The sequence below is a fragment of the Sarcophilus harrisii genome, chromosome 2 (assembly GCF_902635505.1).
Source record: "Sarcophilus harrisii chromosome 2, mSarHar1.11, whole genome shotgun sequence".
Taxonomy (NCBI): Eukaryota; Metazoa; Chordata; class Mammalia; order Dasyuromorphia; family Dasyuridae; genus Sarcophilus; species Sarcophilus harrisii.
The window spans coordinates 601,881,368-601,899,523 of record NC_045427.1 but is presented as its reverse complement, the minus strand read 5'-3'; the positions used below and the strand labels follow the sequence as shown (position 1 = coordinate 601,899,523).

The 18,156-nt window shown below is 31.5% G+C and overlaps 1 long non-coding RNA gene across 1 annotated transcript in view; it reads left to right on the top strand.

Annotated features, from left to right (window-relative positions):
* The first annotated feature begins 399 nt into the window (after positions 1 to 399).
* The window catches only part of LOC116421933, a 73,074-nt gene continuing 55,317 nt past the window's right edge, over positions 400 to 18,156 (top strand). The window contains exons 1-2 of the long non-coding RNA XR_004232529.1: positions 400 to 690; positions 5,295 to 5,360. This is a non-coding gene — a long non-coding RNA (uncharacterized LOC116421933). The remainder of the gene's footprint in view (positions 691 to 5,294; positions 5,361 to 18,156) is intronic.

Below are 18,156 nucleotides of genomic sequence, written 5' to 3'. Positions count from 1 at the left end.
GATATCCTTTTTCTTGTTTATTAAATAAGAATATTTAATAAGTGTATATTATCATTGTAGATAGCTTGTATACATTCATGTGGAGTCTACATTAATCTCTGATTTCTTTAACACATTACATGGTATTTCTACACTGGCTATGCCATATCACCAATCCAAAGTGTCTGCAATATTATAAATATATGTTGGAGGGTTATAAGTACATTGGGCTTTACCTAATTCCAGTTGAAAATTAGTAGTAAGTAAAAATTTTGTGTATTTATTGAAATAAGAGTGAATGAGGGAATTAAAAGTTCAGGGATAATTTACTCACATTGAAATTCAATTTTCTTCTTTTAACGAACTCCTGTCTGAAGAAAAATGCTACACTATTTCTAGAAATTAAAAAAAAAGCATTTAAGGTGTGTCCTCTTGCTAGCTCTTCTTCTGGGATGCAGCACTAAGTCCAGAAGCCTCTCTTCTAGGGCTCCACCTATGCAGTTCTGAGTGGCCTGGGAACAGGCAATCCCAGAAGAAGAGAGGTAGTATAAACAGACAGCCCAGAGCAGAACTCACTCATTTTCTTGCTCTTGAGCTCCTGCCCTCCTGCTTCCCGACACCCCCACTGAGAGGATAACTGAATAGAGACACAATGATTGTACTTTCTGGTTGGTCTGTCTCACTGTGATCCCAGTTGGAGCCTGAATACTGGTATGTTGGCCTAGCCATACCAGCCAACAAGTGGGCAGTTAGGGCAGTTAAAGTAGCCTTAAGGGACACTACAATCACCTGTGTTATACTTGAAGCAAAGGATACTAACAGTAAAGAGAGGCATTTACATATCAATAGCAGGGTACTGTGGTGATGTAATGCTGCTATAGTTAGCACTTGCTTAGTGTGATGTGGTTATGTAATCATACTAAGCTATTTAGGGACTGAGAGGACTGGAAATAAATAGACTCCATCTTTGACCATCCTTGTGGGTCTCCTGCCTTTTTCACTCTTCTACTAAGACCAAGGACTTGGGCTGGTCCTGAGATCCTCCAGAGAGCTAGTCCAGATGGTATATTTTGGCACTCCAGTGTGGGGGATCTAGAAAGCACATTATACAAGAGTACTTATCATACTTTTAAGATATTTTTGTTTTACAAACAAACATGTAGAGAAACCAAAGGCTTCTCAAAAGAAAAAAAAAAAGATATGCAAGCATTATCACCACCAAAAATCTGTGACTATTTTTTATAATGTGCCATATAGAATTAATTTCTGCATCTCATTCTCTAAATGATTATTTGAAACATTTTCCAATTTAAAAAAAAAAAACGAAACAAAAACAAAAGTAAAGATTTCCTATATTCTCTGTAACATTTATAATTTTCTTTATCTGGATCATATTAACTAATCTAGGAAGTATGACATTGTACCTTAGAGTTGTTTTAATTTGCATTTCTCCAATCAAAAATGCTTTAGAACACTTCTTCATATGCATGCAGATAGCTTTGATTTCTTTGTCTAAAAACTAAATATCTATATCTTTAGACCATTTATCAATTGAGGAATGACTTGTATTATAATTTTGTCTCAGTTTTCTACATATTTGAGGAATGAGGCCTCTATTAGAGTTACCCACTGTAAACATTCCTTTCTTTTCCTCTTCTTTCTTCCCTCACTCCTTCCTTCTTTCCTTCCTTTTTCCCTTCCTTCCTTCCTTCCTTTCTTCCTTCCTTTCAATTTTATGCTCCTTTGGGTATAGATCCACATTGTTTACAAAATGGTTGGATCATCAGGTAACTGACTCATATTTGCAGCTCCTTGGCATCCTAGAATACCATGTTCCATGACCTCCAGTCCTTTAATGTTATAGCTGCTAAGTTCTATGTATTTCTGATTTCACTCCTTGATATTTTAATTGCTTCTTTCTACCCATTCATAGTACTTTTTTCCTTGACTTAATAGTTCTGTGATTTGGCTGTAATAATTCTTGGAGATTTATTTTCTTCTTGGGAGGAGGTATCTTTTATGAGATGATTGAGGGATTCTTTTAATGCTTATTTTGTCCTCTAGTTTCAGGATATCATGATATTTTTTCTTGATAATTTATTGAAATATGTGGTTCATTATCAATCTGTGCATATCCTTTGATCCAGCATTGTCCCTACTGGGTCTGTATCCTAAGGAGATCATAAAAAAGGGAAAAGAACCCACATGTGCAAAAACGTTTGTAGCAGCCCTTTTTGTGGTGACAAGAATTGAAAACTGAGGGGATGTTCATCAGTTGGAGAATGACTGAATAAGTTATGGTATATGAATGTAATGGAATATTATTCTATAAGAAATGATCAGCAAGATAATTTCAAAAAGACCTGAAGAAACTTACATGAATTGATGCTAAATGAAGAGTAGAACCAAGAAAATATTGTCCATAGTAACAAGATTATATGATGATCAACTCTGATGGACTTGAGTCTTTTTAACAATGACGTGATTCAGGTCAGTTCCAATAGATTTGTGATGGAGAAAGCCATCTGCTTCCCAAAAGAGGACTGTGGGGACTGAATGTGGATCACAACATAGTATTTTAACTTTTTTTTGTTGTTGTGTACTTGTTTTTTTTTTTTTTTCTTTCACATTTTTCTTTTCATTCTTGATCAGATTCTTCTTGAGCAGCATGATACATTTGGAAATATGTGTAGAAGAATTGTACGTTTTACATATATTGGATTGCTTATTGTCTAGGGAAGAAAACTGAAGAAAAGGGAAGGAGGAACAATTTGAAACAATGTTTTGTAAGGGTGAATGCTGAAAACTATCTTTTCAAGTATTTTAAAAATAAAAGGATATTAAGAAAGAAAGAAAGATGGAGGGAGGGAGGAAGGAAAGAAAGGAAAGAAAGAAAGAAAATGAAAGAGAAAGAAAGGAAGGAAGGAAGGAAAAAAGGAAGGAAGGAAGGAAGGAAGGAAGGAAGGAAGGAAGAAAGGAAGGAAGGAAGGAAGGAAGGAAGGAAAAGAAAGAAAGAAAGAAATATGCTGTCAAACTCCTCATTTTGATTATGGCATTCAGATAGTCCAGTGATTCTGACATTGTCTCTCCTGGATATCTTTTCTTTGTCAGTTGAATTTCCAAAGAGGTCTTTTACTTTTTCTTCTTCTTCTTTTTTTACCTTTCATTTGAATTTATTTGATCAGTTCTTGATTTCTTATAGAGTCATTAACTCTTACTTATCCAATTTTAACTTTTAAGAAGTTATTTTCCTCCATTCTGTACCTCCTTTTCCATTTGACCAATTGTACTTGTTTTCTGTAATCCCAGTCCCCTATATATCCTTTTCTTGACCAAGTCTCCTTTTTAAGTATTTGTTTTGTTTTCCCAAGCTGTTGATACTTTTTCATAATTTTCTTGCATCATTGTCAGTTCTTTCTGGGACTGAGATAACTTCTCATTTGTGGGGGGTGGGGAACAGAATTTTGCCCATAGGTGGTTTTACATTGTTGTCCTTTTCTGAGTTTGTGTCTTTATCTTCTCTGTCCCTATAATAACTTTCTATGTTCAAATTATTTTTGCTTGTTTGGTTTTTTTGTTCAGTTTTTTATCTATTTTCTTCTTTTACTTTTGAGCTCTGCTCCCAAAGTAGAAGGGGAGCTTTCTCAGGATTTTTGGACCAATGGCCATGGATCCTAGCTGTTTAGCATCTTAGTAGGGTGTTAGCCTTGAAACCCATGGGGATCTTTGTAACAGGTGGTCACTGGGTAGGGGAGAGTATTGGGGTATTGACACTGCTGCAGGCTGTAGAGGTCTTGCAGCTTACTTAATGCTGAGTCAGGGTCCTAGTACTGATGTTATGTCTTGTTCTGAGGTTGATGGAATTTTTTTTTTTTTTTTTTTTTTTGCATTTCTTTAGGATTACACTGAAGCACATGGTATTATGGCCAGTAAAAGCCTCTTTTTTGCTTAGGGATCTACTGAAGTATGTGAGGGTTCCAGATATTGCCATTTGTTTTTTCCCACTCATTGGGATTCAGGATCTCCAAGTAGTTTGCTGAGGTGGGATTTTTGCTGCTTACTAGGATACTTCTTATCCTGGCTTGTGGTTCCCTTTTACCTGAATGAGAATGCCATTTTGTGACAATCTTCCAAGTCTCTTGGGCTAAAGAATTATTTACCACAACTTTTTGCTGCTTCTGCTGTTCTAGGATTTGTATTGGGGTGCTATTTTATGGTTGTTTGGAGATAAATATGGGAGAGTTAAGCTGATTTACTACTTACTTTGTCATTTTGACTTGGAAGTCTCAACCATTCTTTTTCCTGGTCAGTAGCTTGATGATTACTAATTAGTATTACAGTTTGAGATCTATTACTGTGAGATAACCTTTCTTCATATTTTATTTTGTTTATTCCTTTGATATTCTTGACCTGTTGCTCTTCCATATTAATTTTGTTATGCTTTTTAACTATATAAAATAATTTATGGGTTGCTTATTATGCCACTGAATAAATAAATTTAGGTGAAATAGTCATTTTTATTATGTGATTATCCATGAGTAATTAATTAATATTTGTATGTTTCTTTACATCAAACTTTTTTTATGTGAAAATTGGTTTGTAATTGTGATCATATAGTTCCGGAATTTGTCTTGGCATTTCGACTCTTGAATATTTCTTATTGTCTGCAATTATTCAGATATATTTTCCCTTACTATCTCTGCTTAACATTGTTTGTATTATGTAGAAATTCTGAAGATTTATGGGAGTTTATTTAATGACCTGAAACACTGTTAAGGTTGTTAGTTATTTTCTCTTTTAAAATTTTGATCACATTGATTTTGCTGATGAAAAACCCATTTTTTTAAAATTTCATGTAATTAAAAATGCATTTTACTTCCATTTATCTATTTCCTATTTAATCACCAACTATTCCCATTTTCATAGATTAAAATTAATTTAAATAATGTGATTTCCATTACACTGCCTTACTTTACCCATGAAAAATTAATATTTTTCCAATTTCTCTTGTAGTTTCACAGTGTTCTTTGGTAGGTAGAATCCTAAATATTTAATACTGTCTGCAATTATCTTAAATGGAATTTCTCTTTCTATATTTTCCTGCTGGGTTTTGTTAGTAATACATAGAAATGCTGATGATTTATGTGGGTTTATTTTATATTCTTTCACTTTGCTAAGTTGTTAATTTTTTCAAATAGTTTTTTTTTATTCTTGTTGACTCTCTTTAGTTGATTCTTATAAATCATCTACCAAAAGTGATAATCTTGTTACCTTGCTGACTATATTTAATCCTTTTTTTTTTCTTATTGCTATAGCTAGCACTTCCAGTAAACATTGAAAAATAATGGTGGAAATTGATATCCTTGCTTCACTTCAGTCTTGTAAGAAAAACTTTATTTATTCTTATTACAGAAATTCTTGCTTTTGGGTTTAAAGATATGCTACTTTTCATTATAAGAACAGCTGCATTGAGTTGTATTTTCTATTGTTTTTAGCAGGAATGGTTGTAATATTTTGTCAAGAGCTTTTTTTAACTATTGATGCAATCATTTGATTTTGTTATTGTGGTATTTAAATTTTCAGATATGCCTATAGTTCCTAATATTGAAGCAATATTGAGGCACTAATATGCCATATTTCTAGTATAAATTTCACAAGGTCATGAAATATTTTTTCTACACATTATAATCTTGCAGCTATTCAATTTAATGTTTTCATCAATAATCTTTAGGGAAATTAATTTACAATTTTATGTTTTGCTTTTTGCTCTACCTGGTTGAGGTGTGTGTGTGTGTTCATGTGTGTATGCATGCATGTGCATGTTGGATGGAACAATTTGGTAGGTCCTTCTTTATCTATTTTTAACTGGTTTAAATAACTTTTTTTTTTAATGTGGCAGATTTAATTGTGAATTGATCTTGTTCTGGGTTTGTTTGCTTTTTTATTTCCAAAATACTAATTTATGGTTTATTCAAAAAAATTTTTTTACAAAATACTTATTGTTGTATTCTATTTCATCTCTTTTGATTTTAACAGGTTTCTTTTTTTTTTTTATTTGGGTAAATATTTATTCATTTAATTCAGAAGATCAGTTTTACTGGCATATAGTTGTACAAAAAATATGTCCTAATAATTTCTTTACTTTTATCTTCATTGGTATGGCAAATATCATTTTAATTTTTAAGATTAATAATTTGTTTTATTCATTTCTTTTTTTAAACATTAAAGTAAACTATAGCTTGTCAATTTTATTTTTCCCATAAAATCAGCTCCTACTTTTATCTACTAGTTCAATTTTGCTTTTGGTTTTATTAATTTCTCCTTTGATTTTCAGGATTTATAATTTGGTATTTAATTAGGGATATTATCTTTATTTTAAATTTCATTCAAGTATTTGGATGATAATATCACTTTATTTACTATGCAATATTTTAGTAAATTATAGTGGGAATATGTGTGTGTGTGTGTGTGTGTGTGTGTGTATTTATTTATTTTTTTCTTTGTCTGAAATCATGATGACTAACCCTACATTTTTTTTTAACTTCAGCTGAAAAATAACAGATTTTTCTTTGGACTCTTTTAAAACTCTTTGTATGTATTCATGTTTCAAAGGAGTCTTTTACAAAGAACATATTATTGGATTCTAGTTTCTAATCCATTCTACTATTTCCTTCCTGTTTTTTAGGAAGTTTGTCCCATTCACTTGTAGAGTTGACTGGTGTATTTCCCTCCATCATGTTATCTCCTATTTATCTTTCTGTTTGTTTGTTTTTTTTTAACCCTGTTCCATCCTCTAGTCAGTGTTGTTTCTTACCACTGTTTCCCTTAATTTGCCTTTCTTCTTACAACCCCTTCCTTCTTTTACATATTCCCTTCCTTTCTAAGGAAGATTGGAAAAGATGAATTTCTATTTTATTTCTGAGAGATGTTTAAACATTGCCTACTCACCTCCCTCCATATAAAAAATCTTCCATGAGTGATTCTTTTGTGAATGATTATTTTTTCATTCTTGTTCTCCCTTCCCTCTTCTTAAATTGTTTCCATTGTTTTCATCTCTTCATTCATTTTTTTGAGAGCATCTCACATAATCAATTCAGATTTCCACCCTCTGTTTACATATATTTCTAATAACCGTCCTAATGATAATAACATCTTAAGGAGTCAAATGCTTATATTTTTATGCTTCTCTTTAGTCTTGTGCTTATCACATTTTCTATTCTGCTTTGGTATTTTCATCAGTAGTGTTGAAGTCTTCTTCATTAAATAACCATTCTCCTCTGGTTGTTTTAAATTGAATTTTTCTGCCTAGAATATATTTGTTTTTCAATTTTGGTTTATTTTCTTCTAGGATTTCTTTTCAAAGATCTCTATTCCTTAAGAGGTTGTTTCTAAATCTTATATGATCTTGGCTGTAATTCCATTGTTTTTTATTTATTTTTTTCTGCCTATTTGTATGATTTTCTCCTTCACCTGAGAATTCATTTTATAATTGGAATTCAGTTATAATTTTCCTGAGAGTTTTTAATTTAAAATCTTCATGATGAGGTATATCCTGTGTTTTTCTAGACAAATAGACTACCAAGTATGTTATATTGCCTGGCCATTTTTAAATGGAATTTTTCCTTTTTTATATTATTCTGTTGGGTTTTGTGGGCAATATATAGAAATTCTATTGTTTAAAGATGGCTTTATTTTATATCCCACAATTTTTCTAACAAGTTTTTTAGTTGATTTTCTAGAATTTTCGGTATATACCATTGTACCATCTGCAAAGAGTGAGGGTTTTGTTTCCTCTTTGGCTTTTTAAAAATTTCTTCATTTTGCCTATTTTTTTCAAATAGTTTATACATAATTGGAACTAATCGAACTTTTTATGTCTCATAGAATTGACTTCTGAATCCATCTGGTCCTGGGGATTTTCTTCTTATGAAAATCATTGATGGCTTGTTCAATTTATTTTTTAAGGTTAGGTTATTGGAGTATTCCATTTGTATTTAAGGTCTCTATGCCCTAATACATGGTCATTTTTTTGTGTGTACCACTGACTATATGGTGTATTCTTTTTGAATTGCATTCCATTTTCTCCAGGGGTCTATAGTATCTAAACTTTTAAAAATTCTATTTATTGCCTTAATTTTTTTCTTGTTTTTTTTTTTTTTTTTTTTAAGATTTTCTAGTTCTGAGAGGGCTATACTACTTATTAAATATATATTTAGTATTAGTATTACTTCATTGTCTATGGTACATTTTAATGAGCTCTACTTTTGCTTTTGATTTTATGGAGAGCATGATTGCTATCCCTGTTTTTTTTTTTTTAACTATAATTATAATATATTATCTTCCAGTCCTTTAATTTTATTCTGCATGTCTTTCTGCTTCAGTTGTAGTTTTTGTATACAACATATGTAGAAGTTTGGTTTTTAATTTACTCTGTTATATGCTCCTATTTTATTGGTGAATTCATTCCATTAAAATTCAGTTATAAATACTTGACTTCCCTTTTTTATCTCTCTCCATTTACCCTCTCTTCTGATGACTGCCTGTCCCAATCTGTCCTTCCTTTTATAAGTCATTTCCCCTCACCCACAATTCATTTTGTTATTCCTTTCACCTCCTATACCTTTGTAAGGTAAGATAGATAACTACCTAACTGAGTTTTCATACTCTTATCACTGAGCTAATTCCAATGAAAATAATGTTCAAATATAGCCCATTACCACCTCCCTATGTGCTCTTCTGGTGTAAAAGCTCTTGTTTGACTCTTTCATTTAAGATATTTATTCCATTCCATTTTTGATATTTTTGAAGGGATATCCTACCATTATAGTCAACTCACATTCATGCCCTTTGACTAGATAAAGTCCTTTTTAAGTACTTTAAAAGAATTTTTAAGAGTTATAATAGTTATATTTCCAAGTATGATATAAACCAATCAGTCTTATTAATTCCTTTATTATTGCTCTATGAAGTTTACCTTTTAATGTTTCTTTTGTGTAATGTTTGAATGTCATTTTTTTCCTATTCAGCTTTGGTCTTTTAATCAACACTGACTGGAAGTCCTCTATTTCATTAAATATCCATTTTCCCCTCCTGAAAGATAATATTTCATTTTTCTTGTTCTGTGATTCTTGGTCATAATCCTAGCTTCATTGCCTTCTGGAATATCATATTCTAAGCTCTCAAATTTTTTGATGTGGTGTGATCCTGATTGTGACTGTGTATTTTTAAAAATTATTTCCTTCTTTTTGCAATATTTTCTTCTTGACCTCAATGTTCTGGAATTCAGCCATACTATTACATATTTTTATGTTTTTAACTCTTTTTAAAAATAGTATTTTATTTTCTCCCAATTACATATCCATTGCCAGATGATGTTCATTTTTGAGTTCCAAAAACTTTCACCTTTTCTCTATCCTCTTCCCTTTTCCAAAAATAGTAGGCAATTTGACATAATTTATAAAAGTTCTGTCTTATAAAATTAAAAATTCTCATAATAGTCACAGTTGTAAGAGGGGGAAAAAAAACCAGAGAGAAAGGGAAACAAAACATAAAAAGAAAAAAATTAGCGAAACAGATATGCTTCCTTCTGCTTTCAGAATTCTTCAGTTCTTTAACTGGATATAGATAGCATTTTCCTTTGTGTTACTCTCTTTGAATCCTTTGTACTTAGCTGTGTTGTTAAAAAATTTTGTCAGTCATAACTGATCATCACACAGTGAAGATACAGTGCACAGAGTTTGCATGATTCTGCTAATTCCACTTTGCATCAATTTATATAATTCTTTCCATGATTTTCTGAAATATGCTTGTTTTTCATATCTTATTGCAAAACACTGTTTTCACACATTCTGCTTCACACACATATATCACACATATATTACAGCTATTCCTTAATTGATGGTTTTCCCCTCAATTTCCAATATTTTGATACCATGGAAAGTTCTTATATATATTTGCAGAACCTATTTCACATTTTTATGATTTCTTTGGGATACAGACCTAGTAGTGGTGTTGCTAGACCAAAAAGTATGCAAAGCTTAGTTGCCCTTTGGGCATAATTCCAAATTGTTACCTAGAATGTCTGGATTACTATACAACTCCAGTAACAGTACATTAGTGTCCTAATTTCCCCACATCTTTTTGAACATTTATCATTTTTCTTTCTTTTGTGTTGTATTAGCTAATCTGAGAGGTGGGTAGTGGTATTTCAAAGTTATTTTAATTTGAATTTCTCTGTTCAAAATTGATTTAAAGCACTTCTCCTAATGTCTATAGATAGATTTGATTTTACCTGAAAACTGCGGGTTCATATCTTTTTACCATCTATCAATTTGAGAATACCTCATATTCTTATAAATTTAACTCTGGTTTCTCTATATTTGAGGCCTTTATCAGAGAAACTTGCTGTAAAATTTATTTCCCATATTCTTTCCTTCTAAGCTTGGTTGCAATTTTTTGTTGTTGTTCAGAGTATATGTTCATGCAATAATGTAATATACAATGTAATTTAATGTAATATAATAAAAATATACATTTTTTTCATAATGCTCTCAATTTTCTGTTTGGCCATGAACCTGTAAATTTCTCTAAGAAACTGGGTGCTATGCCACTTGGTGCACATATGTTTAGTATTGATATTGCTTCATTGTCTATGCCAAGTTTTAGTAAGATATAGTTTTTTTTCTTTATCTCTTTTAATTAGTTCTATGTTTGCTTTTGTTTTTTCTGAGATCCAGATTGTTACTTCTTTTTTTTAAAACTTCAGATGAACCATAATAAGTTCTACTCCAACCTCTTACCTTTACTCTGTGTGTGTCTCTGCTTCAAGAGTATTTCTTATAAACTATACATGCTCTCCCATTTCCATTTTATGGAAGTCATCCCATTCATATTGGCGTTATGATTTCTGATTGTGAATCTTCCTCTATTCTGTTTTTCTTTGTTTTCTCTCTCCTTTCTCCCTATATTCTTTTTGACAGTATTTTGCTTTTATGCACTACCTTCCCAAGTCTGCTTTCTCTCTCAGTCCCATTCCCTTGTTCTTAATCTTTTCCCCTCCTACTTTCCTGCTTGGTAAAATAGCTATTTTATATTCAACTAAATTCGTTATTCCCTTTTTGAGCCAAGACTGATGATAGTAAGATTCAAGCAAAGAAAATTGCTGGTTTTGCTGTTCTCATTATTTTTTTTGCTCAACTTTAGGGAAAACAGCTAGTATGAGGGTCTTTCCTTTTTTACACGTACATCATTTTTTTCTTTTTTCTTGTATTGTTTTTTTTTTTTAATTTTCAAAACATATACATAGATTTCAACATTCACTCTTATATATCTTGTGTTCCAAATTTTTTTCTTTCTCCCTTCCTCCCATCCCTCCCCTAGACAGAAATATATGTTAAACATGCACAATTCTTTATACATTTCCACATTTATCATGCTATATAAGAAAAATCAGATCAAAAAGGAAAAAAAATGAAAAAGAAAACTAAATGGAAACAAACAACACCAAAAAGAGTGAAAATACTATGTTGTGATCCACAGTCTTCTCTCTGGGTGCAGATGTTTCTTTTCATCATAAGACCTTTAGAACTGGCCTGAATCCCCACATTGTTGAAAGCAGCCAGGTTCATCAGAAGTGATTATCATATAATCTTGTTGTTGGTTGTGTTCACTTCATTTAGCATCAGTTTAGTCTCTCCAGGTTTTTCTGAAATCATCCTGCTTATCCTTTCTTATAGAACAATAATGTGCCATAACTTTTTCAGGCATTTTACAACTGCTGGGCATCCACTCAGTTTCAAGTTCCATGTCACTACAAAAAGGGCTGTCAAAACATTTTTGCCCATGTGGAATCCTTTTCTCTTTTTTATGATCTCTTTGGGATACAGACCCAATAGAGACATGTACATGTACATCATTTTAATGAACAATTTTGCATATTTACTTGTGTAAAAGATTTGGGTTCATTTTCTTAGAAGCTCCAAAAGATACTAAGAATACAGCTAATGGTATATTATCAATTAACTTCATATAAGAACAGCATGTTTCATCAAATCTAGAATTTCTAAAAAGTACACAAAGCCATGTACATAAAGGAAAAACCCAAAGACAACCATAATACATAATATTTGAAATCTGCAAATATTTTAAAGTTGTTATAAAGCATTTCTGAAGTAGACCTTTGTAATAATCATGGAATGTACTATATTCTAGATAATTCAACTAACCTGTAAAATATTACATACAAAGAAACTTAAAGTGACACTATATGCTGATGTTAGTGTTATATCTTATGGTCTTTAAAGTCCATATTTAGATGGTTATTAGAAATAACCAAGTATTACTTTTGTATTTAATAATTTGATAATATCAACCCACTTTCAAAATTTTGATAAAATATCATATGGATATATATACCAAATAATTAGAGTAAATAACTCATAAGCCTAAGGAACCAAAGAACCAGACTTCTCTAATAGAACTGGAAAGATAATTATAGACACATGTGTAAATAATTTACATATGTGTATTTGCATATATTCACAATTTATATGTATGTATGTATATTTAATGTACATAATCACAATATACTCAAATAATATATTTAATATACTCAAAAATGAATGACTGACCATTTTATTACTTCAAAGCTTACCTTAATGTACTTCATGATATAGTATTTCAAAATTACAAATACATTTAAAATCTGTTTAGATCATTTCTTGCTATAAAAATAATTCTCGGGTACCTAAGTTTTTCTTCAGTATAAGACTATGTCAAGTCTATAAGTTTTTTAAGTTTGCATACTGAAAAGTTTGTGTCAACTAGTAAAGCAAACTACTTCTAAAAGACAGTATTTAAATACACACAAAGAAAAATAAAAGTAGAATGAAACCCATTAGTGTTGTATATGAGTACAGGTGATCACATAATGAAAAATCTTCTAAACCTAATCACAGTGTTCCTTGCTTTTTAGAATAATCTCTTTTCCCACCAAATTTCATATTTTTAAAGTAATTTTGTAGTACAATCAATTGACTTAGACAATAGTTATATTTGTCTCTTCTCCAAAGCACATATCACAGTTCATTTAACTTGTCTATATGATAGTATTTTATGCCAGGCACAGAAAAAAAAAATGAAATATTCATCATGCTTTTCATGTAAGAGTTCTAATATTTACCTCTCAGCATGCCACTCATTTCTGTATATACCATGTCTTACATTTTGTTGTTATTGTTAAACAGGAGATAATACAAATTGGAAATAAACAATAGCTTAAAGCTAAAGGAATTTTCAAAAGAACTCTTAATTCTCCTATGGAGAAGGGAAAAATATATTTAAAAAATCCCCAACTATTTGAATGCAATCCCCAAAGAACCAAGGATGCCTAAGAAAGAAAAAGTATCACCAAGTATGGAATAGAATCAACATCCAAGACATAGCAGGGATGGGCAACAAGAGATAAACATAGGTACTTATAAAAAGGATTAGGAGTAATGTTTAGATTTAATTATCATTGATCTCAGATAAAGTCAAACTTTTCCTGGTTGTCTTTGGCTTAGCCTTCCTAAACAAAATCTTCTGTAAAATTCTTTAATTTCAGCAAGTTATATTCATTAACAGTTGATTTTGTACTAAATAGTCACCATAACATATCAGATATGGAAACAACTGATTCCAAAAATTTATCCTCAAAGATATTCAACCATTCATTTCACTGGTACCAGGTTCACCTGGAGAACATGGAGTAACTAAATCTCCTACTATGACATTAGGATGAGTTGGTGAAGGACCTCTAACTCTTTTGACATGAATAGCTGGCTGAACTTTTCCTCACTGACTGCATCAACGCAATTTATACAATGATACTGATGTCATCCACTGGATAGCCATCTATCTACTTTCCCAGTTCTCAGAATTTTGCTTTAAGTTCCTGCAACCACTAAAAACTGTAATCTTCCCCTAGAGATTGCTGAAAATATACATTCCAGCATGTAATTTTATAACATAAACAAGAATTCTGATAATTTATACTTTTTCTAATATGTAACCATTACATATGATTCCAAAATGTTTTTTAAATATTGCTGACTTGGGATGATCATCAGTTAAAGGAATATAACTATGTTTCTCAAATATTTGCCTAATAGCAGATTCCAGAACCCAGAGAATGAATAAATACTGTACATTCTGATATAGTTAGAGAGCTTCTTCATTGTTGCCTGCTTTTTCTTCTTGTGCTACTTGGCTAGTAATATCTATTGCTTTCTGGAGGTTAGCAGATGCCATGGCAGTGGGTGGAAGGCAAGAAGCCACAACAGTGATGGGTCTCAAACAACTGTGGCAGATTATGGGTGCTATATGCACAGACACCAGTCTCTGGTACAAAGACCAAGATATTACCTCTTGCCTCATTGGCTAGCTTGAGGTTCTTTATGTCTTTCTGGAAGCCCACAGATTTTTGTTGCATTTCAGGTATTATGATCCAGGGAGAGTTCTGGTCATTGTCCTCCTGGTCTATAACTTTGTCCTTATGCAAATAGGACTTCCACTTCTTCATAATCAGAGACCAAAAATACTCACTTCTCCCCTGAAAATGATATCTGAAAATAAATAAATAAATAATAAGTAAATGAGCTCCCAAATGGCAATCAATCCTGCATCCTGTGTTAGAATAGATGTTTTGGGTGATCGCTTTTTGACCAGATATTTAGTCTCCTTAGTCTCCCTGGCTTCTGAATATTTCAGGGGAAGTTTCTACCATAGTCTTTGCAGCTCTTACCCACTAAACCCCATAGGAGATCCTTTCATTATACTGGGATCCCAGACAATCTCTTCCACATTTGTCTTTTTTGCCTTCCTAAGATGTTCTGGCATGCAAAAATAACTGTGAATTTCTTCGTTACCTTGCTTAGAGATTTCACTTGATGAAAAGTTGTTTAGAGGTTTGATGTGGAGAGCTAAGCAGAAATATTCACTTATTTCTACCCTTTTTATCTTTTTTTTTTTTTTTAGAATTCAGAGATTATGAAAAAAAGTACTGGGCAAGCTACTATTCCGCTTTTTAAAAATATTTTTAGGTTTACTGTTCTGCAAAATACTGCATAAGTAAAATATCTTTGAAAATATTTGAATAGAATTATAGTCAATCCTCAGCATTCATATGCTTAACTTTTGCAACTATAAGCATTGATGTGATTTTATTAGTCACCTCATTTTCACTTTCATGTTGGCAAACTACACATATCTGCTGACATGCATCATAGAGGCAATAATGAGAGGCAAAATGAGTGTGCTTGTGGAGTATCTGGAATCCTACTGAGTGCTTCAATAGTTTCATTCTCCTTACCTTTGTACACTAAAGAGCTACCCATGCATTAATTGCATTGTTTTCCTTTAAAACATAAATATATTTTGTTGAAATTATTTCCCCAGAGAGTAGCATAAATTCTTTGAACTTTTAGCTCAAACATGCAAACCCAGTGATGGGACTCCTTGAAAACAAAGATGTTAGATTAACTTTGTTCTGGGATATCTGTAGCCTCTGTTGGCAACGTTTGATGTTAATGAATCAGTGACTCACTATATCCCCAAATAGAAGAAAGCATTTATTATGATGTAGATTTCATATTTTATTAAAAGTTTATATTATTTGAAATTGATGTTAATTTTTTTGAGATGTTAACGCAAAATATCATAACATTCTAGGGAAATACTAGTGAGGAAAATGTTTTGTATGTTATCAAATTTTTTTGTGTCCTGCATTTTAAGGATTATTTAATGATTACATATTAGAAAAAGTGTAAATTATCAAAATTCTTGTTTTATTATAAAATTACATGGTGAAATGTATATTTTCAGCAATCTCTAATGGAAGATTACAGTTTTTGGTGGTTGCAGGAACTTAATGCTCTATTTCTCCTTAGTTCAATGAAGCAACATTTACCTTTCAAAAAAATTTTGCTCCATTTTCTAGAAATATTGCCCCAGTGAAAACTGAAGATTGGATTATTAAGATGTAAACTTCTTTCCTTTTAAGAGACAAAAAGTGCTTCAGGAGATCTTTAGAATCATATAGGATGATCAGAATATGATATATCTCTTCCTATTCCCAAATGGAGATCATTTCTTCTGATACCTCTGTATTTTGAAAACTTTATTTTATATACTTGAAGAGTATTTCATACATTTAAATAATTTCCCCTAATGACTAAATAGTGAATTTTAGTGATGGCTCTCTAGTGACATTAACTTTCTCCTCAACTGTCATCCCAAACCTCTAACTAAGAGAAAGAGAAAGAGAGAGAGAGAGAGAGACAGACAGACAGACAGAGACAGACAGAGACAAAGAGACACAGAAAGAAGGAGAGAGAGGGAGAGAGAATGAGAATGAAAGAAGGGAGAGGGAGAAAGAGATGAAGGAAAGAAAGAAGAAAGGAAGGAAGGAAGGAAGAAAGAAAAGAAGGAAAGAAGGAAGGAAGGAAGCAAAGAAGAAAGAAAGGAAAGGAAGAAAGAAATGAAAAAAACAAAAACAAACAAAAAACAAAACAAAACCTCCATGACTCAATGTAATGCTTCTTCGGCAATGCATTGGTTCTATCAAATTTTGTTTAATAGGGAGTAATATTTGATTCAATCTCTGACTTTGTTGCTTTGTCTCTAGATAAACCACTTGTAGCTATATTTAACTTGTAAAGATTGTGTAATTGTTAATGTTATAATATTGCTTAGTTAAATTACATACACATGCACACATACACATACATACATATACACATATACGCACTTATATATACATATACACATACATACATCCATACAAAGTTTGAAGTTGCTCAGTGGGATAGTGGATTGATCAATGGGTCTATTGACAGGAAGATTTGAAGGTAGGAAGATTTGAGTTTAAATATGGGCTCAGACACTTACTAGATATGTGATCCTGGGCAATGTGTTTAACCTCTGCCTCATTTTTCTCAACCATAAGGCTGGAAAAATAATAGGATATATCCTACATTTGTGTAGATGATCAGGAACAATAGATGAAAAGTGCTTCTCCCAATGCCTAACACATAGTAGATATGTTATAAACCCGTCTTTACTTCCCTCCAAAATTATATGTGTTGGCATTTGACCTCTTTATTGTGTTTTTGGAAACTATTAGTCAATCTGTTTTTCTCCTTTTTGGTGAGTAAATGCTAATATTTCAAAAGATGCCTTGTATATAGTTAACATGTATAGGATTTTTGTTGTATTGTTTTATTTTTGTTAGTGTCCTGTTCTTATCTTTTTATTTGTTTTATTCATACAGTATAAGATAAGATGGATATCACATACTTTATCTGACTTAAATGTGTTCTTCACATTAAGAGTTTTTTAAATTATTTAGTTAAGACTAAATAAATATAATAAGAAAAAACAAAACAGAAAAAAAGAAAGAAAGAAAAGGAAACTTTTTAAAAGCAAAATAACAAATTGTCATGTGCCCAACAGAACATCAGAGGGGATTCAAACTATATAACAATAAAATTCCATTTTAAGAAAGCATATATAATAGAAAAGATTATTTTCATGATTTCATCTTTTTATTTGTTCCTTGTAGATTATTCTTTAGTTCTCTGCTGTGTGCTTTTTATTTTACTCTTTTTTTCTCTTTCTATCTTCCCACATCCCAAAAGTAGGTTACAGTTAAACATGAGTATATTCATATATACACATATACATACACATATATTTATGTATACATGCCTACATGCATACATACTCACAAACATACACACATATATGCATATGCATTTCCACAAATATAGACATATATCTAAAACAATATTAATATGGCTTAAAATTTGATGTAGATTTCTCTCTTGATGGAATCTTTGACTTTATCTGAAATCAATGATTATTACTTCTATTTTTCCCCCAATAAATTCTACTCCTGATCCTTTTTAAAGTGTTTGTGTTTATCTCTTAATTCCTATCCCTGCTAACTCAGGGATTTTAATTCTACTTCTTAACTAGCCTTAAGTAACCCCCACCCATGATTACTTCCCTTATCTTCTCCCTCCACCCTTTACTTCCTTCTCTATCACACTCCCATTAATCTACATACCTTATCTCACTCTCCTTAATCTAAACATTCTTCTTTACCCCTACCTTATCCTATGCCAAATTTCCCTCCCT